At 39.1% G+C, this 24,607-nt stretch overlaps 1 protein-coding gene across 1 annotated transcript in view; it reads left to right on the forward strand.

The window, feature by feature from the left end:
• LOC113919171 (mitochondrial intermediate peptidase) overlaps positions 1-24,607 on the forward strand; it is a 175,415-nt gene that overhangs the window by 102,824 nt on the left and 47,984 nt on the right. The window lies entirely within an intron of this gene.

Below are 24,607 nucleotides of genomic sequence, written 5' to 3' on the forward strand. Positions count from 1 at the left end.
TGCATAAATATTTTATTCTTCCTGCTTAGAAACTTCTGCATTTCCTCATTCAGTTCATCATTAAGCTTATAACAAACATTTCCATAAAGAATAAGTCGAGGATGCTCATTGGAATTCTTCAGTGCAACATTCATCAGGGCAATAAGACAAGGAAAAGAAAAAATATAAGCATTAGAAAGGAAGTAACAAAACTGTCATTATTTGCAGATGATTTATTGTTTGCTGAGAAAATCCAAAGTATGTATAGGTAAATTAGTGAAATTAATGAGAAGTTAGCAACTTTTCTGGATGAAGAATATGTAAAAATTAATATTCCATCTCTGTTTATCATCAACAAACTGAAAAGCAATTTTAAAGATACCATTGTGGAAATAAAAACTATGAGGTACCTATTAAAAAAATCTAAAATAAGAACAAATAATTATTAAGATGTCTATACTACCCAAAGCAATCTACGGATTTAATGCAATCCCTATCAAAATACCACCAGCATTTTTCAGAGCTAAAAAAACCATCCTAAAATTTGTATGGAGCCACAAAAGACCCCAAATAGCCAAAACAATCCTGAAAAAGAACACAAAGCTGGAGGCATCACAATTCCGGACTTCAAGTTATATTACAAAGGTGTAGTCACAAAGACAGTATGGCACTGGCACAAAAACAGACACATAGATCAATGGAACAGAATAGAAAACCCAGAAATGAATCCACAACTCTGTGGTCAACTAATCTTCAACAAATCATGAAAGAATATTCAGTGGGAAGAAGACAGTCTCTTCAACAAATCTTGTTGGGAAAACCGGACAGCCACATGCAGAAGAGTGAAACTGGACCACTTTCTTACACCGTATACAAAAATAAATTCAAAATGGATGAAAGACCTAAATGTGAGACAGGAAACCATCAAAATCCTAGAGGAGAACACACGCAGTAACCTCTTTGACCTTGGCCATTGCAACTTCTAACTAGGCATGTCTCCTGAGGCAAGGGAAACAAAAGTAAAAATAAGCTATTGGGACTTAGTCAAAATAAAAGGCTTCTGCACAGTGAAGGAAACAACAAATAAAAGGCAACCTATGGAATGGAAGAAGATGATATTTACAAATGATATATCTGATAAAAGGTTAGTATCCAAAATATATAAAGAACTTACAGTGTTGAACACCCAAAAACCAAATAATCCAGTTAAAAAAACGGGCACCTGGGTGGCTCAGTTGGTTAAGTGGCTGCCTTTGGCTCGGGTCATGATCCTGGGGTCCTAGGATTGGGCCCCGCATCGGGCTCCCTGCTCGGCGGGAGGCCTGCTTCTCCCTCTTCCACTGCCCCTGCTTGTGTTCCCTCTCTCGCTGTCTCTCTCTCTGTCAAATAATAAATAAATAAAAATCTTTCTAAAAAAAAAATGGTCAGAAGACATGAATAGATATTTTCTGAGGAAGACATCCAGATGACAGACACACAAAAAGATTCACAACATCACTCATCAGGGAAATACAAATCAAAATTACAATGAGATACCACCTGTGAGTTGGTAACCCACTTAGTCAGAATGGCTAAAATGAACAACGCAGGAAACAACAGGTGTTCCAAGGATGTGGAGAAAGGGGAACCTTTTTACGCTGTTGGTGGGAATGCAGACTGGTACAGCCACTGTGGAAAACAGTATGGAGGTTCCTCAAAAAGTTAAATATAGAACTACTCTGTGATCCAGCAATTGCACTGCTAGGTATTTACCCAAAAGATACAAAAGTACTGATTTGAAGGGATGCATGCACCCCGATGTTCATAGCAGGAAAGAGGTGAATGTCTGTCAATTGATGAATGGATAAAGAAGCTGTGGTATATACACACAATGGAATATTACTCAGCCATCAAGAAGAATGAAATCTTGCCATTTGCAACGACGTGGATGGAGCTAGAGGGTATAATGCTAAGTGAAATAAGTCAGAGAAAGACAAATACCATATGATCTCAAGAAACAAAATGTGTGTGTGTGTGTGTGTGTGTGTGTGTATCATATGTTTAAAACACAAAACAGATGAACATGGTGGGAGAAAAAAGGAAGTGAACCAGGAAACAGACTCTTAACTATACAGAACAAACTGAAGATTATTGGAGGGGAGGTGGGTGGGGGGAATGGGTTAAATAGATGGTGGGGAGTAAGGAGTGCATTTGCTGTGATGAGCACGGGGTATTGTATGTAAGTGTTGAATCACCATATTGTACACCTGAAGCTAATATTACACTGTATGTTAACTAACTGGAATTTAAATAAAAACTTGGAAAAAATCTAAAATAAAAAGTGTATTATCTTTATTTTTAAAATCCTGAATAAGTGAGGAATTGAACCATATTTATAGATAAGATGTAATACCAAAAAGATATTAATTTTTTTCTCCAATTAATGTATTATTCTCCAGTTAATGTAATTCTATTGGTTTGTTTGTTTGACCCTGTATAGTTTTATATGGAAGAGCAATGGCCCAAGAATAGCGAGGGCAATTTTGAAGAATAGCAGCAAGTTGGTAGACTTGCCCACTTGGGATTAGTGTCCAAATAAAGCAGTAGGAGCTGAGACCATGGAACACTGGTGTGGGACGGACAAATAGAACAGTGGAACAGAGCCAGGAGCCCAAATGTGGCTTCAACGCATGTATGGACTCTTGAGCCTAAGCTGGTGGCCGTGTAGATCTGTGGGCCAAGAAGAGACTAGTCTTTTTTAAAAATGGTGCTGTAAGGATTGATCATCCATATGGATAAGATGAAACTTGTATCTTGGTCTCATTCTGCACACAAATATAAAGTGGGTTGAAGACCCAAATGTGAGAGGTAAAGCTTTAAATTTTTAGAAGATAATACAAAAGAATGTCCTTCTGATTGCTCCTTTTTTACTTACTCAGACTATTTTATATCTTATTTACAGTATAAAAGGCATTAACCGTAAGGCAAGACTGATAAATTCAACTGTATGGAAATTCGAATCTTCTGTTTATCAAAAGAAATGTAAAAAATAGTGAAAGGAAAGCTACAGACTGGAAGTAGATATTTTCAGCACCTATAACTGGGATATTTTTCTTTAGTTAGTTATTTACTTTTATTATGGTAAAAAAAAAACCCACACAAGGAGTATTTTTTAAGTGCTTTGAATGGGCAAAAGGCATAGATGTGCAGTGAGCCATAGAAAACGACCTCCATATTCATCAGTGACTGCTAATTCAAACCATATTAGGATAGCATCCTAGTCTCACCAGTTTGGCAAGAAAATATGACAGTTGACAGTACCACTGTCGACAAGGGTGTGGAGTCACAGGTGCTCTTACCTTTGTGGGTAGGAGTGCACATTTGGTGTGGCCACTTTGGAAAACGGTTGGGCATTATCGTTAAAGCTGAAGATGGACATTCCCTATGACCCAGCAACAGAACTCATATATCCAACCTGAGAAAGTGTTGTCTTGTTAAGAATAGGAAGGTTTATAACAGCACTGTTTGTACACAGAAAAAAAGAAAGAAGTGGGATTCTGGAAAGAACCCAAGTGACTGTCAATGGAAAATGGGTAAATACTTTGTGTCATATTCATTGACTGGAATACTATTCAGTGGAAATTGAGGGAGATGGGCACAATTGAATTTAACAGGCATGATGTCAAGTAAAAAAAAAAAAAAAAGGGTTTCAGAAGAATTAAACTGTGTACGTTTATAATAACGTTCAAAATCATGCAAAACTAAGTTCATTATCATAGGTAAATACCTAAGCAGTAAAACTATAAAGAAAAGCGAAGGAATAGTAAGCACAAAATTCAGATGGTGTGTGCCTCTGGAACAATGGATGGGATCGTAGAAGTATTAGAAGTTATCTTATATCTTAAACTCAGTAGTGGATATAACACTGATAGTTTCATCATTCTCCCTATCTTAGTAGTATGTAATAGGAAATGAGTATGTAGAAAATATTTCTAAGTCTTAAGAGGTTATTTTGGCTGCAACATATGTGGTAAAGAACGGACTTAGGGAGACCAGTTGGGAAGTTACTCAGGCGCCAGGGTAGAGTTGGTGGCTTGGGGAAAGTGGCTATGGAGAAGGTAAGATTGAAGTGGGTAGGAGAACAGTGTAGAAGACAGAATCCATAAGGCGAGGTGGTAGGCTGGGCGTGGACGTGGAGGTAATGGAGAGTGACTGCGGGTTTATCGTGAGTATTGACCAGGGAGGGGGACTTCAGAGCGTCCTGCCTTGGGGGCTGAAAGAGTGACAGTTTTCCTATAAACTTATCTCCAGGAACTGTTTCTCTCAAATGAATCCTTTTATTCCCTCAAATGAAACCATGAGAAAAGGAGAAAATAATTTAAACAACAACCTACAGAGTATTCATAATGTTGGTAGAGACTGCACAAATTATATGTATGTAAAGTGGTCTAAACTTTTAGATGGTGATTATATGTGTCTATATTAACGTCTCCTTAAGTGCATTAATAGCTCTTCTTGGGAATAAAGCATCCCATCAGTTATGTTTGAGAAGTACTCGTTTAAATAATGTTAAATGGGCTTCTCTGCTGCAGGGCTTCTCAGCATCTGTAATGAGCTAATGAATATTATGAGTCTCTCATGCTGTGTTCCCAAGCTTGCCGACCATGAAAGTCTTCCTGGTTCATTTCTAGGCATTAGCCCCATGTAGGTCATATTTTAGCAAACTCTGCACTTATGCAACTATTTGACAGGGGAAGCTCCATTAATAATTCTGCAATAAATGGTGCTTATTTTTCAAGTGAATAAATAGCCTTATTATGTCAGCAATTTGTTAATATTTATGAGAGAGCTAAGTACTCTGTATAATATATGGACAGATTTAATTTGTAATTTTCTTGCTATTCTAACAGTAGTTTGCTAGGGACCCAAAAAGCTCTTGCTCAGTTGTAGAGGGCAATTTTACAGCATGTACCAACAGGCTAGTCTTCTACTGTTACCACTTTTATTCTATTCAGAGCATAATGTTTTGTTTTTATATTAATGACCATCTCTTCTCAGAATGATTGTGTATCTCCCCCATTATCTATTCAGAGAGTAGAAAATGCTGTATTTATTTTTATAATACTCCAATACTCTGGAGCAGTTGAGAGACAGTCATGTCTAGGAGAGTCTGGGGCAAAACCTTTCTCTAGCCTTATGATCCTTCAGTTCTGGCCTCGTGAGTATTTTTCAAGTTCAGAGCATGAACAACTGACTCTGCTGATAGGCTGCAGTTTTCCAAGATTTTTTTTTTTTTTAAGATTTTTATTTATTTGCGAGAGAGAGAATGAGAGACGGAGAGCATGAGAGGGAGGAGGGTCAGAGGGAGAAGCAGACTCCCCGCCGAGCAGGGAGCCCGATGCGGGACTCGATCCTGGAACTCCAGGAACATGACCCAAGCCGAAGGCAGTCGCCCAACCAACTGAGCCACCCAGGCGCCCCTTTCCAAGATTTGTTAATGACTCATTTGTATCTCACTTGTTTGAACTAATTTTGTAGGTTTGTGAACTTAGTAGGTAAAGCTGCATCTCACATGCAGCTCTCCTGGGAGTAACAGTATTCTCTAAGTCAGTCTTGCTGCCAGTGAGACCTTCTTTGTCCTTTACCCACCTCGTGTTGAAAACAGTGATGTGGGGGCGCCTGGGTGGCTCAGTCTGTTAAGTGTCTGATTTCTTGGTTTCGGCTCAAGTCATGATCTCATGGGTCCTGGGATCGAGCCCTGAGTCTGGCTCCCCGCTCAGTGGGGAGCCTCCTTGAAGATTCTCTCCCTTTTCCCCCTCCCCCACTCAGGTGTGCACACTCTCTCTCAAATAAATAAATAAATCTTAGAAAAAGGAGAAAAAGAAAACACTGATGTGTACAGAACAAGAAAGTCCCCAGCACCTGGCTTTATTTCATGAGAATATCATAATAATATGTCTGAGAAGATTGTCTTTCTTGTCCATTTTAATTTAAAATTTCCTGTCTTGATTAAAGCTAAAATAAAAGAATGTTTTAGGAAAGCACTTACTGAGATTGAGCGACATGTTGATCTCTGGTCATTATTGGTGTGAGAACAAACACCAACAAAAAATGCGAAAAGAAGGCATGTTTGTTGTGAATATTATTCCTTCCACGTTGAAAAGCTCCAGTTTTTTAAAATCCGGTGACAAACTCATGACAGCCCAGTATTACACTGAGTGCAAGTGGCACATGAATTGCACTTTACTTGAGGTAGGGGAGCCGGGAATGTGTCTGATCTCCACGCATTGCTTGCCTCTTCATCTTTTTGTGTGGGCATGTGCTGCAGGCTTCTCAGGGAATATACCTGATTGGCTTCCACCTGCTCAAGGTGCATCATTTCCAAAAGGCTTCTGCCACTGGAGACTGATTTCAATTGAGACTTATGTCTATGATGTCTAATTATATGGAAGAGAGCTATATAATTCACACTAAGTGTAATTATCTATAGTATACCTTCTTATTAGAAGAGCTGGAAGTTGTGCTAAATTTAGTCAGACATTTCAAAGAGCAAACACCCTTTTGTTATGTAGCATAAAGAAAACCGTTTCCAAATCCCAATTTACATATTTGTACTCTAATTCAGTTATGTTACTTATATTATTATAGATAACATTTGTAAATTATTTTTAACAATTGATAGATTTATAAGATATATATTTTATTAAGTGCCTACTGTATGCCATACACTGCCTAGGAGATGGGAATATAGTGTGGATGAAACAGACCAAAATCCTTCCCTCAGGGAACCTATATTAGCAATGGCTTATTTGGGGGTATGTATACATAATTACCATTCTGTCTGGCTGTCTGCCAAACATTTCATTATTAAGCAAAATATTCTTGGAGCCCCTCAAATTGCTTTGTGAGCAGATGGACTGAACATAAAAGCTGAAAGATTGAGACATTTTGAAGCATAATACAGCTAATACAAAGGATATGTTGAGACCCTGATTTTTTTCAAAGGGGGGGCTTTGGACCTGAAATATTCATGAGAAAAAGAGGGGTCTTTTGTTTTTTCATTGGGTTCTGACATTCTTCCTCACCCTTGCTGATGTGGTGACTCTGCATCAGTAAGAATTTGTGCACGTGTAGATCTGGCCAGCCACCTGGAGGTCAAGCAAAAATTAACAGGTGGCTAGGAAGACTAGAGGAGTGGTTTAAGGGCTTGGGTGGGCCATCAGACAGAGCTGGGGATGTGGTGTTTTGATAGGTTGGGAGGTGAGAGAAGAGAAGAAGGAATGGGGAATGATGTGAAGGAGGCCATCTGTGGGGCTGGGGGACCAGGAGGACATTGAGTGGAACATGAAATACAGGAGGGGTATTTATGGCATGAGGGGTGCAAAGATGTTGAGTACAGTTTGAAGTGACGGTAGAATATCCAAGTGGAGATGCCTGTGAACAGCGGTTGGATCAATGGGTCTGAAGCCCAGAAAACAGATCAAGGCTGGAGCTATATAGATTTGAAAGACCTTCACCCCAAAGAGATAGAGATAAAGAGAAAGAGAGAGAGAGAGAACCATAAGCTATGGTCACTGACAGTGTTGAGCAGGGAGAACTTGCTGAGTAAGATGAAGGGAAATTTAGAAGATGACTCAGGGGAATATTTTAGCAATGGACACACAGTAGATCAGCCAATGTGGTTGGAGAAGATCTAATTGGAACAGCTTTTTTTCAAGTACCAGCAAAAACCAAAATTTTAAAATACTATTTGCTGGGGGCGTCTGGGTGGCTCAGTTGTTAAGCATCTGCCTTCGGCTCAGGTCATGATCCCAGGGTCCTGGGATCGAGCCCCACACCGGGGTCCCTGCTCAGCAGGAAGCTTGCTTCTCCCTCTCCCACTCCCCTTGCTTGTGTTCCCTCTCTCGCTGTGTCTCTCTCTGTCAAATAAATAAATAAAATCTTAAAAAAAGAATTTAAAATACTGTTTTCTGTTTCTGCTACTACAATTACAACAATATAATGCTCTGCTCTTTTATTTCAGGGTTACACTGACTGTGTGGTAGCTTGGAATATTATTTATAGAACATTTATTTTGGATGTGTGTTCTGAATTCCTAAATAACAGACTAATAAATAAACTTTTAGCATACAATTTATGTGTAATTTGAGGGCTTCCCATCTTGAAATTGCTCAATTTTTAGAGCTGATTCTTAAGCTGACATTGGTGTCATGATAATACATGTAAAGGAAAGTAACCTCTAAGTTACTAGTTGGGAGATGGAGTGCAACCAGTGGTAAACCCAGTTGTTTATATAGTGTGCTCATCCCAGATTAACTTTCAAACAGACCTCTTAACCATGTGGAAAGCTGGAAATAGGGAGATGAAATTAATATAATGCAAGAGTGCAGAGAGATTTTGAAAGTACTTTTACCATATTTATTTTACTGTGTGGAGTTTTGTGTTATTTTCTTTTAAGTCTCAAAAAGAAGAAAAACAAAAACACCCACTATGAGAAAATGGCCTTGCTATACACGGTTTGGTTTTGAAGACTTTGATTTATTGCTTTTAGGGCTTATTTTCTTTCCTATTTACTTGATAGCCAATTTTGAAGGGCTTCTTTCTTCAAAATATATAAGTGAGTGTATCAGGGTATCTGTATAGAAATTCTTGTAAAAAAAAAAAGAAATTCTTGTAGATATCTGACATATGTGCATTCAAAGAGATTAAAAATTATGCTTTAAAAGTTTTAATTTTAAGTGTATATTTCAAAGGTTTTCATAAGAGATTTCATAACTTTAAAATTATATTACAGCTTATTGATCTTATATAGAACCAAGTGTTGATTTTATATTAAAAACTTTAATTTTAGAAAAACTGGTAAATCATGAAGATAAGCTCTTAAGTGATTTCTACCATCCAGATTAAAATGGCAATCAGATTTTTCCCCATTATTTTTAAGGTAAGCCTGATAAGAGAATCTGATCACATAGGAGTCTTTATGTAGAACTCTGAGGTCTGCTTTTGACCTTTGCTACTCTTAACCTCACACTTGTTCAGATGTTGGTGTAAAAAAATGGCATAAGGTCCCTTTTTTTAATGTGAAAAAAAATGCTGTCCATTAAACAATAGAACTGTAGCTCCTGGGTGGTTAAGAGTTCATTATTCTTTCTCCGAAGAATTCAACCTAAATCATTTAATAAAAATCTTCATTCCTCCTATTTCATTTATTTTTTTTCCTTCCTGGGGAAGAAGTTCTATTTCCCTCCTATTCTTCCACACCAGCTCTTGTACAAATGGAAAAATTCTTCCGTGAAGTGAAGGTACTGCTCACGTTGCACGAATTTGGAGTATTTGGTGTTGCTAAGCAAATGTTAGATTAAACAAAACAATATTTATTTTTTGCTTTCTCTTAAATACAAAGACCATATGGTGCATATCTAAAAAAACCTAAGTAGTTAATTGCATGTTAAATTCCTTTCCTCTTTGGCTGCATAAACAACTGAAAAAATATTTACCTTCTCTGTCATGCTAGATTTATTTACGACTTTGTAACTAAAACACAGAAGTGTTATAAATTGAAACTTTAATCTCATGATTGACTCATTTTCTAAAAATTTATATGGTTTCAGTTTGTGGGACAGCTGCAACTCTAGATTTCACTGATTTAAAACAGGAGGAAATTATAGGACTACCCGGGTTGTTTTTATAATAGAGTCCTTTAAGCCAAGTCACTGGCTTTCATTTTTGCCTTGGTTTTCATGAACAGAGCTACACTTTTTTTCCCCCTGCAAATTTACATAAGTTAAATATAATGAAATAAAAATCCAGGATATTAAGTTTTTTCTATACCAGGTAAACTATAATTTAAATGATGCACGTGTGTCTCTTAGATTTTAGGCAGTTTACATTTCAGAAAGCTTCTTCTCTAGTGATTCTCTAAGGTAAATCATATTCTTTTTTTTTTTAAGATTTTATTTATTTATTTGAGAGAGAGAGAATGAGAGATAGAGAGCACGAGAGGGAAGAGGGTCAGAGGGAGAAGCAGACTCCCTGCTGAGCAGGGAGCCCGATGTGGGACTCGATCCTGGGACTCCAGGATCATGACCTGAGCCGAAGGCAGTCGCTTAACCAACTGAGCCACCCAGGCGCCCTAAGGTAAATCATATTCTTAACCACCATGAATGTGAGCTGTGAGCAGGACGCAGGGACCTCGCTATTATTCATGGAGTGACAGTACCCAGGCTTGTTACGATGTCTTTTTATCTCTATGCCTTATGACCAACAGGGAGGCCAAGCGCAACATTAGTAATGTAAGGAAGCCTCCCGTTGAGTGATATTAATTTTACATTTCAATTACATTTTGAGTAAGAAGATGTGCACATGCCTAAAAATCATAAGATATAAAAGGCTCCCAGTGTAACGTTTCCACTATACTCTGGCCCCCTGGCCCTTGGCCCCTTTCCATAGAGGTACCCGGTGTTAACTGTTGTTTCTCCCGTACTGACCTGAAGTTGAAATCACTTCTGTTTGATATAAAGATACATCAGATCTGCAGTCTCGGTAACAACCTTCCTCACTCTCTTCCTGCCTTCTCTCCCCAGGTAAGCTGACTCTAGACTGGGCAATTACAGTTCTTGTAATGAGTATCCCCTTACCTACCTTCCCTCTCTCATATCCACACAGCTATCAGTGAGATCTTTTCTGAATACAAATTTGATTATGACACCCCTCCCCTTAAAACCCTTCAGTTCCTTCCATGGCTCTTAAGCTAAAGGCCAAAGACCTGTGTGGCCCATGGGTTCCTGTGTGGTTGGGTCACTCCAGCTTTGTCCAGCCGAACACACCCTCCTTTCTTTGGCACCAGGTTCTTGGCACTTACTTCCCTTTGCCTGGAGCACACTCTCCTTTCTTCTCACTTAACCTCTGCTGGAAATGTCACTCCCCCAGGCCTAGCCAGTTCCTCTGTTGCACACTCTCACAGACCCAGGGTCTTCCCTTTTCATATTGATCATCCCATGTCATAATTTCTTGATGTCATTTGATTAATTTCTGTCTTCCCAAATGGGAGTGAAATTCACATAGCAGCAGGGCCCATTTCTGATTTGTTCATTATTTCTTCAGGTTACTTATTATGCATGGTAGGTGCCCAACAAATATTTACAGAAGAGTTTTTTTTTTTTACTTTTTTATTGAAGCATAACTTACATAATACACATAGATCTTAACATACAGCTCCATGAACTTTCATATATGTATATGCCTGTGTAACTGCTACCCAGATGAAGATATACACCATTCTAGTACCTCAGGAGACCCCTTCAACCTGTTAGTCAATATACCTTCCCCACAAGGTAACCACTAGTTTTCCCCATTTCTGACCTTATCTAAGTGCCATCATCATATGGTATGTACTCTTTTGAGTCTCGCTTCTTTCATACAGCATTATGTCTGTGAGAGCCCATCCATCTTGTGTGTTTCGGTAATCCATCTTTTCCACTGTTTTGAAGTATTCCATTTTTAATACGCTACGACTTACTTATGTATCCCACTATTGACAGACATTTGTGCTATATACGTTTTGGGGTTATTATGAATAAAGTTCCTATGAATATTCATGTCTATGTCTTCTGGTGGGTGTAAGCATTTATTTTTGTTGAGTATATACCCGGGAGTAATATGGGGTATACTTTAGTTTTATTACAGCTCTTGCCATATGTTTTTGTTTTTGTTTTCAAAATAGTTCTCTTGAGATTGCATACCAACAGGCAGTGTTTGAGTGCACCATTTGCTCCATATCCTGTCCAATTCTTGACATTGTCAGTCCTTTGAATTTTAGCCATTCTGGGAGTATAGAACCATAGCTCATTGTGGTTTTAATTTGTACTTTTCTCATGACTAATAAGACTGGGCACTTTCTCATTTGTCTATAGGCCACTTGAATGTCCTCTTTGTATAAGGATTTTGGCTCTAATGAGGATGAAATAGGAAGCCATCCGAGGGTTTCAGATAGAGGGCAGACAGAATCTGTAGTATAAGAGAGGGAGAGGAGTCAAGAGTGATTGCAAGGGTTTTGGCCTGAGCTGCCAAAAGGATAGCATTGCCATCAACATGGAGAAGACTGTGGGAAGGCTAGGTCCCTGGGGCAGTCAGGAAATCAGTTTTAGAAATACTAAGTGTGAGATACCACTATCCAAACAAGAGAAGATGTCATGTACGCATTGCCTAACTTTATACTTATTTACTGTCATGAAATAAACTCCAGATGGAGCAAACCCTTAAATAGAAAAAATAAACCATTAAAAAATATCTCCTCTTTCATTTAGAGAAGGGTAGTAACTTAAAAAGAAGTGGAAGAGAGGTGCCTGGGTGGCTCAGTTGGTTAAGCATCTGCCTTCGGCTCAGGTCATGATCCCAGAGTCCTGGGATAGAGCCCTGCGTCGGGCTCCCGTCTGGTTCTCCCTCTGCCCTCCCCTCCCCTCCCCCCCCCCCCCCGCCCAGCCGCTTGTGATCTCTCTCTCTCTCATAAGAAAAAAAAAAAAATGGAAGAAATCACAAATGAGAATACAGTTTAATAGATTTGATCACAAAAATTTGAATTTCTCACAGAAAGCATGAATAAAATTCACAGATAAGCATACTGGTTTTCAAAAATTAGAACATTTATGACAAATGGTTTACATTGTTGCTGCATAAAGAATGCATACAAATACAAAAAAAAGAGACAGAGGGGAATAACAACAACAAAATCTCAACACTCCCCCAAAGAAGAATGGACAAAGAACATAAAAGTCAGTCACAAAAGAGGACAATTCAAATGATTATTTTATATAGGAAAAATGGTTTGACTTTCCTAGCATGCAAAAATATGCAAGTGGAAATAACAGCAAAATGACAGATTCACTTGTCATATGACTGTTTTATTAAAAGACAACACTCTAGTGACCATATCGATACACTGGTGTAGATATTTCTATATGTGCTTAAAGGAGGAGAAATTGGTTTGGCGGGAGGGATCAAGAGCATGAAAGCTTACTACCTCTTAAGCCAGTAATGTAACCTTGAGGAATTTATTCTAAAGGTGTACATAGAAAACCAAATAAAGCTCTGTACTTGATAATCACCACATTTAAAGTCCAACCTCCAAGGAACGGTTAAGTAAACTATGTTGTATGTCCTTGCTCCATTCAATTCGTTGTCATGTGACTTGGCCAAAGAAATGGAGCAGAAGCAGTGGGTCTCATGGCTGGGCTGCAGCCTTTAAGAGCCACTGTGCCCTTGTCCATATTTCCTTCCTCTTGGCCCAGCAACCAACAACCTTCTAGGTGGTAGAGACCCTGAAAGCCCAGGCACCTACATGCTACTGACATGAGAAGAGTCTGTTGACCTGAGAGAGATGTGTCATCTGCTCAAGGAGCGAATCTTTGTTGTTTGAAGCCCCTGAGATGTTAGGATTCGTGTCACTGTAATCGTGACTTAGTATAGTCCATACAATGAAATAGTATACAGCCATTAATGTATATGAAGAATTCTTAAAATCAGGTTAGTGAAAAACATATAATAAAATTGTAGATAGTGTGATTTTGTCTTTGAAAACAGACTGAAGGGAGCTTTAACATTAACAAATGTTTATCACAATCATGGATTAGGGGTGAGTTTCATTTTTTTTTTTAAGATTTATTTATTTTAGAGAGAGTTGGGGGGAGAGGCAGAGAAAGGGAGAGAAGCAGACTCTCTGCGTGTGCAGAGCTGACAAGGGGCTTGATCCCATGATCCATAAGATCACAACCCAAGCTGAAACCAAGAGTCAGAGACCCAACTGACTGAGCCACCCAGGCATCCCTCATTTTCTTTTTTATATTTTTCATTCTAATTTTTCTATAATGAGCACATATTCCTTGTAAAATTGGAAGGGCAGACATGCATACAAACACATATACCTTTTGTTGGGCTTCCAGTGATACAGGCATTCGGCTCTTTCTGTGCCATTAAGGACATAAAGGTCATTGAAATGACTTTGGTCGCATGGTCCTTCTAATCCTGGGAGCCCAACTCAGATGAAGGAGCAGGGCTGAGCTTAGATTAGCTTCAGAGTAGAAGCTCTCCCTCCCCATGGCTTTAGTTCTGGAGATAAAGTGCACTGCCCCAGAGCCTAAATACTTTCCCTCTCCTCTTTAAGTGATTTTAGAGTTTGAGAATGTAGGCTCTCTTGCCTCAGAAAAGGCGCATCCTCGAAGAGATGGCTTTCGAGGTACTACCCAGTTTCACAACACTGAGCAGTTTTTCATTGTCCAGCACTGTGCACATGTACATGGTGGAGAACATACAACAGAGAGAAAGTGTGTTCTTCGCCTGAAAAACACGTACACATATGTTAATCAGTGAAAATGAGTGGATTTCTTTGAAACTGAGTATGTAACGTGATTCTCTTACTTTCCCAAATCACCTTGAAGTCTCAGATGTCTTTACTAGGATTAAACTCAATCCTCCATGAAATGTAGTTTAGACTTCGTTCATTCTTGTTCATCAAACATTTTCCAAGGGCCTTTATTCCTGGGTGCCAGGCACAATGAGTTGATACCATATGCAGAGCAGACAATATATGCTTGACTCGCAGCTCTGTGCCAAGCCGAGGCCTCTCCTCACCCACTGTGTGTTTCCCCAGGCCCCATCTGGTAGTCACATTCCCTCCTCCTGCTCTGAAACTATGCCCCTGAACCCTATATCCTAGTCCTTACTCTTGTTCAAGGTTCTGAACCCAATTTTCAAGGTTATAGGAGGACTGCAGATAACTCTGTGGCTGCGTATGTCTTGTACATTTCACTACTCTAGCCTTAAAATAAATTCTTAGGGATGGGATTGCTTGGCCAGAAGATTCATATACAGTTGATGTTCTAGCACATGTTGCAAAGTTGAAATCCAGATAGCTTTCCCTTGATTACCCCGATTATGGATTTGATTTTAATTTGTGCCAAGCTGATAAGACCACAAATACAGTAACTTATGTCTGCTTGCATTTCTTTTATTACTAGTGAAACCAATGACTTCCCCTTTGGTATTTTACCATCTTTGTGGAGGATAGGAGTTGAATTTTCCTATTTTTGTCATTTTCTCATCTCTATATTAATCTTTTTGTTACTGATTTTTACAGGGTTGTCAGCCTTTTATTCTTCTTGTCATAAATATTTCCTCCATTTTGTTATTTATCTTTCAACTTTTATGATTTTTTTTAATGTTTAGGTTTTATTTTTGTTAGTTTGCTTGATGGTGGTAAATGTTTTTAGTTAAATCTGTCACACTTTTCTTTCAGTTTCCTGTCAGGCTTAAAAAGAACTTGCTGGCCTAAACTTATTTAAATTTTTGCCCATATTTTCTTCATACTCTTGTGGTTTTATTTTTCACTTTCCAATCTTTGACTGTTTAAATTTGTGGTGGTGTAAGGTATGACATTTGGAACCAGCTTTAGTTTTTCTGATTGGTTTCTGAGTAACCCATTTTTCCCTACTGATTTGAAAAAGCCTCCTCTGTGAGGTGCAGTTTCCCTGAACAAGGTTTGTTTCTGGCCTTTACATTTCAGGGGTTCTGCCCAGACTGGATAATCATTTGTGGAGGGTTTATTTTTAGTTGTTGGTTATTTTTTTTAATAAACATGCCTTTGCTCCACTATTCCATTTATCTATCTATTCCTGTCATACTGTCATATATTTCTAACATTCTTACTAAAAGTCTCTCATGTATCTTGTTAACTGTATTCCTGTTTTAAGATATTTTTCTTTTGCTATTGTGAGTGGATATTATATATTTCCCCTCCCCCTTTTTCTAGCTAGTCACCATTGGTTATTTATTTTAGTTTGGTGCTTTTGTGGCTGACACTCTGGATGAACTTACTGTTTCTGATACTTATTCACCAGATTTTAGGGGCTTTCCAGATATGTTTATATATATATATATACATATAGATAGATAGATAGATATCTCACAGCACATATAAATAATAATTTTGCTGCCCCTTTCCAATCTTTATGTGCCCAGATGTCCTTGACTGGTTCAGTCACTTGAACTTTCAAAATAACGCTAAATATAATAGGGAAGTTGAGCATATTTGTTTGGTTTATGGTTTTAATGAAAAAAAATTTTAATTCTTTAAGTTTGATGTAGTTAACATATTAGTTTCAGGGGTAGAATTTAGTGATTCATCAATTGCATATAACACCCAGTGCTCATTACATCACATGCCCTCCTTAATGCCCATCAGCCAGTTACCCGATCCCTCCAACTCACCTCCCCCACAGCAAACCCTCAGGTTGTTTCTTATGGTTCAGAGGCTCTTATGGTTTGTCTCCCTTCCTGATTGTTTTGTTTTATTTTTCCCTCCCTTCCTCTATGCTCCTCTGTTTTGTTTCTTAAATTCCACATATGAATGAAATCATATGATAATTGTCTTTCTCTGACTGACTTATTTCACTTAGCGTAATACCCTCTAGTTCCATTCATGTCATTGCAAATGACAAGATTTTTTTTGTTTTTCATGGCTGAGTAATATTCCATTGTATATATATACCACATCTTCTTTATCCATTCATCAGTTGATGGACATCTGGGCTCTTTCCATAGTTTGGCTCTTGTGGACATTGTTACTATAAACGTTGGGGTGTATGTGTCCCTTCAAATCACTATGTTTGTATCCTTTGGATAAACACCTAGTAGTACAATTACTGGGTTGTAAGGTAGCTCTATTTTCAACTGTTTGAGGAACCTCCATACTGTTTTCCAGAGTGGCTGCACCAGCTTGCATTCCCACCAACAGTGTAGGAGGGTTCCCCTTTCTCCGCATCCCCGCCAACATCTGTCATATCCTGACTTGTTAACTTTAGCCATTCTGACTGGTGCGAGGTGATATCTCATTGTGCTTTTGATTTGAATTTCCCTGATGCCGAATGATGTGGAGCATTTTTTCATGTGCCTGTTGGCCATTTGTATGTCTTCTTTGGAGAAATGTCTGTTCATGTCTTCTGCCCATTTCTTGACTGGAATTTTTTTTTTTGGGGTGTTGAGTTTGATAAGTTCTTTATAGATTTTGGATACTAGCCTTTTATCTGATAAGACATTTGCAAATATCTTTTCCCATTCTGTAGGTTGCCTTTTAGCTTTGTTGACTGTTTCCTTTTCTGTGCAGAAGCTTTGAAGTTGCTGTGGCCTAGGTCGAAATGTTTTGGGTTTGACCTATGATTTGAAAGAAGGCTAGAGTGTGTGTTGGAGAGAAAAGAAAGAATGTTGCAGGAAAAAGGGTCACATATTCAGACTACAAAGAGAGGAGTAAAAAAGTTCTATGGGGAAATAGGATGCACAAAGCCAAAGTTCTGTGTAGGGGGAATGACAGCCTGAGCCAAGATGGCTCCTCTACGGAGGGTGAGGTTGGCTTTATGTGGTAGACAGTGAAGGAATAAGATGGGGTACAGAGCGCCAGAATCAAATGGCCTGGATTGAGTCTTACGCATCAGTTCTTCATCCATAAGATGGCAATATTGAACCCAGTATGGTTATTGTAGCTTGAAAGAAATAATATTTGTCAAAAGCACTTAGCCCAATGCCTGGCACATAGTAAATGCAAAACAAATGTTAAGCATTATTATTATTGTCAGTATAATAAATGTTTACTGAAAGGGGGAATTGTATTTGAGTGTAGTTGACACAGAATCTTACATTAGTTTCAGGTGTACAGCACAGTGACTCGATAAGTTTATACATTATGCTATGCTCACCACAAGTGTAGCTCCTGTCAGTCAGGAGACAACACTATTACAATACCATTGACTATATGCCCTATGTTGGTTTGTTTACTCAAAGGGGGGGCATTTAAATCATCAAAAATGACATATGAGGAAGAAAATCTCATCACTTGCCTGTAGGATGGGTAATAGCAGGAAAAGTAAATTCATACATTAAAATGGATTGGAATCTCTCATGTGTGCCACATTCTTTTGTCAGTGACTTTTGAGGATGATCTCCATTCCTAAAAGATAGCCAGAGGTCCCCATAATAATGCACAGCCTGTGAGTGGCCTGAGCACCATGACGGTGGATTTGTGCCCTTCTAATTGCTTTCCATGACCATATGTGGTTATTAATGTGTGAGAATAGCTTATCTTGGTGTCTTTTACACATCTTTATGTATTTATTGCAAACCAAGGACCCAGTCATTTGCTTTCTTTAATATGCATTATCTTCAGATCCTTAACTTAGGAATGGTGCAATCAGTCTTTTCAAATGTGTATATTTTTCTGTGTCTCAGGGAAGCTTTGAAATACTTGCTGATTTATGGAGAGTGAAAAATGAACCAAACTTTCTCTGAACACTTAGGGAAACTCAGACTCTTAAAAGCTAAAATCAAACAATATTTGAGATGATTTATACAATTTCAGCAATAACTTTTTTCCACTTAAGCTAAAGTACAGTCTAAACAACCCTTTCCCGGTGCTAAGTCCTTTAAAGGAGAGCAGTGGAGGTCTATAAATCAAATGGTAGTTTACATTTATTTCATAGCCATTTTTTGCAGCCCATTTTCCCTCTTAAAACTTAGTGTATCCTCTAAAATGTTCAGCCAGTCCTATGTTGAAATTAAATTAAAGTGAATAAAGAAATACATAAAAAGATTTTGGAGAATAATATATAGTCACAGTTTAGTTTAGAAAAGCACAGTGTTGGAAAAAAGTGGAGTAATACTAGATGCTGCTGAGCTGGCTCATTTGAAATAAGAGAATTTGGCCGTAAGCCCGTTTGTCTCCATCATGAGTAATGGGCACAGTCACAGTGGTGGAGTAATCTCAAATTAGCCTACTGGCATCGATCCTAAGAATCCACAGAGCACTTTATCCTAATTATTTTTAATAACCTCTTATTTTGGATTAAAACTTGGTAATATTCATTCAACATATTCATAAGTTGCAAACATAGTTCTGGACCCTTCAGCCATGTTCCCCAGTGACAATATCCCACATAACCAGAGTACATTGTCAAATCCAAGAAACGATCACTGGCGCCATCCTGTTAACTCAGTTTTCTGAATTACTTCTACGTCCTGTACTTGCTTGTTATGATTACCTCTGAAGTTGATTGTCTTTTATTTTTCAGGGTGGGACATCTCAGAGTAGTTAGCTAAAAGTGGTTCATAATTTTAATCTACAGCCTACGACTCCTTTTGTTTTGTGTCTATGATAACGAGATTTCATGAACATCATCAACACAGGACCGATAGAATCGGTAGAGACTGGCACATCATTCCAGAGCCTGCATCCTGATTATATATAATGTTAGAAAAACACAAATATCTCAAAGTGCTAGATGTATCTCTGCATAATCTACTTCTCCGCAGGTAAAATCTAATATATGCTATGAGATCACCCATCTTAAGCTTTTTCATCTGTTGTCATATCCTTGGCTTCTCTCTCTACTTAGAGTAGCACTGGTTTTCTTATCCGTGTCCTTGAATCATTAACTCATTGATTTTCAAACATTTTGACAAAACCCACAATAAGAAATGCGTTATATTATGATCTGTTATACAAATACATGTCTATTTAGGTGTTTGTATATGAAACTGAAACAAAAGTACCACTGACTAAAAGTTACCCGAACTGTATCCATTGTGCTCCAACATTTTCTATTCTGCATTTTCATTTTTTTTTTAAAGATTTTATTTATTTATTTGACAGAAAGAGCCACAGCGAGAGAGGGAACACAAGCGGGGAGAGTGGGAGAGGGAGAAGCAGTCTCCCTGCTGAGCAGGGAGCCCGATGCCGGGCTTGATGTGGGGCTCAATCCCAGGGTCCTGGGATCCTGACCTGAGCTGAAAGCAGATGCTTAACGACTGAGCCACCTAGGTGCCCCTGCATTTTCATTTTTTAAATACTGGTCAAAACCTATTATATTGATTTCACAAACCACTAGTAGGTAGTGGCTCCACAGTTTGAAAAACACCATGTTAATTTATTGTGCCCCTCTTTTTTTTGCTTATTCTACCCTTCTTTTCAAATTAACCATAAAACCTTTTTCAGATAGAGATATTTTATAGCTACATTACAGAGAAATAAACCTACAGCTCCTGTTTAATCCCAACACCACCATTTCTCCTCATGTGGGTTAATTCATTCCACAGACATTGTCTTTTGGGAAAGATGGACATGGATGTATAGAAGTTAGCATGAAAAATGATGCAGTGTGGTGCTGTTAGAGCTCTGTTCCAAACAGGGAGATGTTTAATTATGCCTCATGGTGTCACAAATCACATTTTATCTGTGCTTAGTTACCTTTTTTTTTTATCTGAGAGAGAGAGAGAGAGATATCCTGTGAGCAGGGGGAGGGGCAGAGGGAGAAGTAGACTCCCCGCTGAGCAGGGAGCTCATTCCCAGGACCCACCCTGAAAAATAAAAGACAATCAACTTCAGAGATAATCATAACAAGCAAGTACAGGACGTAGAAGTAATTCAGAACATTGAGTTAACAGGATGGTGCCAGTGCTCGTTTCTTGGACTTGACAATGTACTCTGGTTATGTGGGGATGTTGTCACTGGGGAACTTGGCTGAAGGGGCCAGGAGAACTGTGTTTGCAATTTATGAATATGTTGAATGAATATTACCAAGTTTTAATCCAAACCAGCTGAGCCACTCAGGCACCTCTGTGCTTAGTCACCTGTAAGTAGGTTTTATCCCAGTTTAAGGCAGTGTAGGGGGAAGGGAAAAAGGGACAAGGGAAGTATGATACAAGGTGGTTAGGGAATATGCTTGTCTAGGGTTGCTTGACAATAGGAAGCTTGGTATGGGAAGAGGGATTATTGTCTGGGTATTGAAAATGAAATTAGGATTAAACAGTTAACGTCCTTTGTATCTGCACAGAGGTTTATACATGATCCTGGAGGGAATGGGGAGACCCTGGAGGTTTGAAGTTTGTAAGCAGAGTGGTGACACAAGTAGGCATAAGCTGTAGGGGAAAGTGAAGATTTTAATATGGAGATGGGTTGGAGGGTAAAAATACTGAAGGCAGGGAAGAAAGAGTCTATCCCAGTAATAGATGCAAACAAATATAAAAATATAGTGGATTTTACCAGATGCTTAAAAACATCCATTTTTATTTGTAAAAATGATCTACTTGATCATTTTGATAACATTTTATTGTCTCCTATCTCAGCAACACATTCACAAATTTTTTCTTTTAGTATGTTTTACCCAGCGTTTTAGTTGTTTCGTTTGGGACAGTTGTTTGAAGTGTCAGATCTACCCTGCTGTAGACCTGAAGCCCCTCCAGCCATTTCCTTCCTTCCTTCCTTCCTTCCTTCCTTCCTTCCTTCCTTCCTTCCTTCCTTCCTTCCTTCCCTCCCTCCCTCCCTCCCTCCCTCCCTCCCTCCCTCTTTCTCACCCTTCCTTCAGTGATTCCTATTTGGCTTTGGCTCTGTGCCCTATTCTGTGAAAACACCTAGATTTTTTTTCTTCCTCCTGTTTTCACTATTGTTTTAGTTTTGTTTTTTGCTTTTCACAATTATGTTTTTATTGCCAGTAGTGGCTGCTGCCTCTTTCTTTTACATAGTGTCTTGATCTTGTTTAATTAATGTGATTCTTTTAGTCACTATGTATACATATATATACACATGCCCATAGCTCCTGCTTTGAAGGTCTTACAATCTAGTCAGAAGATAATAAGGGTCTAATAAATCTGGGCATTGATGGTAGGCATGGACATAGGGAAGAAATACAGGAAGTAGACTGAGATAAAATTTTCAGGACCTGAGGATCGATTGAATGTAACAGGGGATAAGGAATCATAAGTCAATGCTGGTCCTCAACCCGATAAAGAGCATCTAGGAAAAACCGACAGTTAATACCATACTCAGTGCTGAGAGATAAAAAGCTTTCTCCTAACATAGGAATAGAACAATATTGTCTGCCATTGCCGCTTTTATTAAATATCATACTAGAGGTTTTAGCCAGAGCAATTAGGCAATAAAAAGGGATAAAAGGCATTCAGATTGGAAAGGAGGAAGTAAAATTATTTCTGTTGCAAATGAAATGATCTTGTATTTAGAAAATCCTAGGGAATCCATGAAAAACTATTAGAGTTAATAAATGGGTTCAGCCAAGGTTGCAGGATATAAGATTAATAACAAAACTCAATTGTATTTCTATACTCTAGCAATAAACAGCTCAAAAATTAAATAGTTCCATTTATAATAGCATCAAATAGAATAAAGTACTTAGGAATAAATTTAATGAAAATGTTGAACACTTGTGTACTGAAAACCATCAAATGTTATTGAAAGAAATTAAGCCCCAAAGAAATGAAAAGATGTCTCATGTTCATGGACTGGAAGACTTAAGATGGCAGTACTTCCCAAATTGACCTACAGATTCGGTATAGTCTTGAAATCTCAGCTGTTTTGTTTTGTTTTATTTTTGCCAAAATTCACAAGCTGATCTAAAATTCATATTGAACCACAAGAGAACATATTTGTAAGCCACCTATCTGATAAGGGTTTCATATCCAGAATAGCCAAAACAATCTTGAAGAAGAAGAAAAACGTCGGAGGGCTCACACTTACCAATTTCAGAACTTACTACAAAATCTATAGTAATCAAGACTGTGGAGTTTCAAGAATGACATCACCACAATGGCCCATGTAAGAGACCCCAGTCTCCATCCCCTTACAAAGCTCAATAATTAGATAACTACCCACACACAAAAATAGATCTGGGAGAGCCTTGGAGTCCACTTCAAGAAACTTTGGCAACACAGTGGAATAGAAAGACCTGAGAATAACCACGTAAGAAGAGAAGGAAGACAGCTGAATTTTGCCTGCATCTTCTCATCCCCTAAGCTGGCATTGCTCAGCGCCGCGAGGGAACTTCCCACTAGAAAGAATCCACCTTGCCTGAAAAGGGAGAGCAGCGTGAGCAGCCAGCTTCCTCAGCCTTTCAGGGCACCACACGAAGGTCACACTGCAGTTTCACCCCAAAACTAGACTGGCAAAACTGAGACATAAAGAGATGGCTAGGAACAAGGAGGAGAAACGGGCTACAGGTAGCAGCCACGCAGTCAGAATGATTGTGGCTAACAGTGACATTCTCTGCAGACAGACCCAGCACAATCTGCCACCTAAGAAATGGCACAATGTGGACCCCCTGCCGATTTCACCAGCATTTGCCCCACAGGAATTCATGTTTGCTGACACCAGCCACCTGAGTCTCTCCTGCTCTTTTCCCTTCCCCGCTGGAGCCCTGGAACTGCATGCACCAGCTTGGGCCTCTGTGGCTACATGAGTGCGAGATGCCAGCCTGGATCCCCACGGCCGACCTCCACTGCAGTGCGTGTCACTCATGGCTAGCCCCTTCACCTGTGTGCTCTCACACTGTCAGCCTGACACCTGTCACCAGCCTCCACGATGTGCACATGCCTAGGGTGAGACTGTGTCAACATGAGAGCGCACACCAACAGCCAGGGCCTCTGCAGCTACCACAGGCCCAAATCGGGTGCCATCTTTTTGTCATTGGCCAGCATGATCTGCTCACCTGCATGTCCCTGGCCCAACCCTCGTGACCAGTATTCACTGCAGTGCACATGCCTAGCAAGAGACTCTTCAGCCAGGGGCAGCATGCCAGCAACCCACAGTTGCCAGTGAGCCCAGAGCTGGCCCTGGCCCTCGCTGCCTGCCCTGCTCCCCACCACTATGTGTGTCTGCATCTGGCCCTTGCAACTACACCAGCACCTGCGGCTGATCCATGTAACCAAGAGTACACACCATGGGCTCAGGCTGCCACCACTGCCTATCTTGGTTCCTAGCCAGTGTGGACCTGAAGGCACCCCTGAGGACCCGGACAGCCTGACAGCAAAAGAGACCAGCAACAAAATGCAAAGGTAACCTGCGGAATGGGAGAACATATTTGTAAGCCACATATCTGATAAGGGGTTCATATCCAAAATATATAAAGAACTCCTATAACCCAAGAGAAAAACAACCTTATTAAAAGATGGGCAGAGGATCTGGATAGACCTTTTTTCAAAGAACACCTACAAATGGCCACCAGGTACCTGAGAAGGTGCTTGGTATCAGTAATTGTCAGGGAAATGCAGATCAAAACCACAAGTGAGATATTACCTCGCACCTGTCAGAGTGGCTATCAAAAAGACACGAGATAACAAATGTTCAACATCATTTGTCCTTAGGGAAATGCAGATCAAAACCCCAATTAGATACACTTCTTTACCCCTACTGGGCTGGAAACCATAGAAGAGATAGGCAATGATAAGTATTACCAAGGACACGAGAAATCGGAATCCTGTACACTTCCAGTGGGAGTATAAAATGGTGTAACGCCTTGGAAAACAGTTTGGCAGTTCCGCAAAGAGTTAAACAGATTAACCATGTGACTGAGAAATTCCACTTTTAGCTATATACTCAATACAACTGAAAACACATGTCCACCCAAAAATTTGTACATGAGTGTTAATAGCAGCATTATTCATAATAGCCCCAAAGTGTAAACAATCCAAATGTCCTTCAGTTGACATTTGGATGAAGGGATAAGCAAGAGTTGTATATCCCTACAACGAAATATTATTTGACCACAAAAAGGAATTACTGACATGTGCTATAACATGAATAACTCTTAAAAATATTATGCTA

The sequence above is a fragment of the Zalophus californianus genome, chromosome 3, assembly GCF_009762305.2.
Source record: "Zalophus californianus isolate mZalCal1 chromosome 3, mZalCal1.pri.v2, whole genome shotgun sequence".
NCBI classification, from domain to species: Eukaryota; Metazoa; Chordata; class Mammalia; order Carnivora; family Otariidae; genus Zalophus; species Zalophus californianus.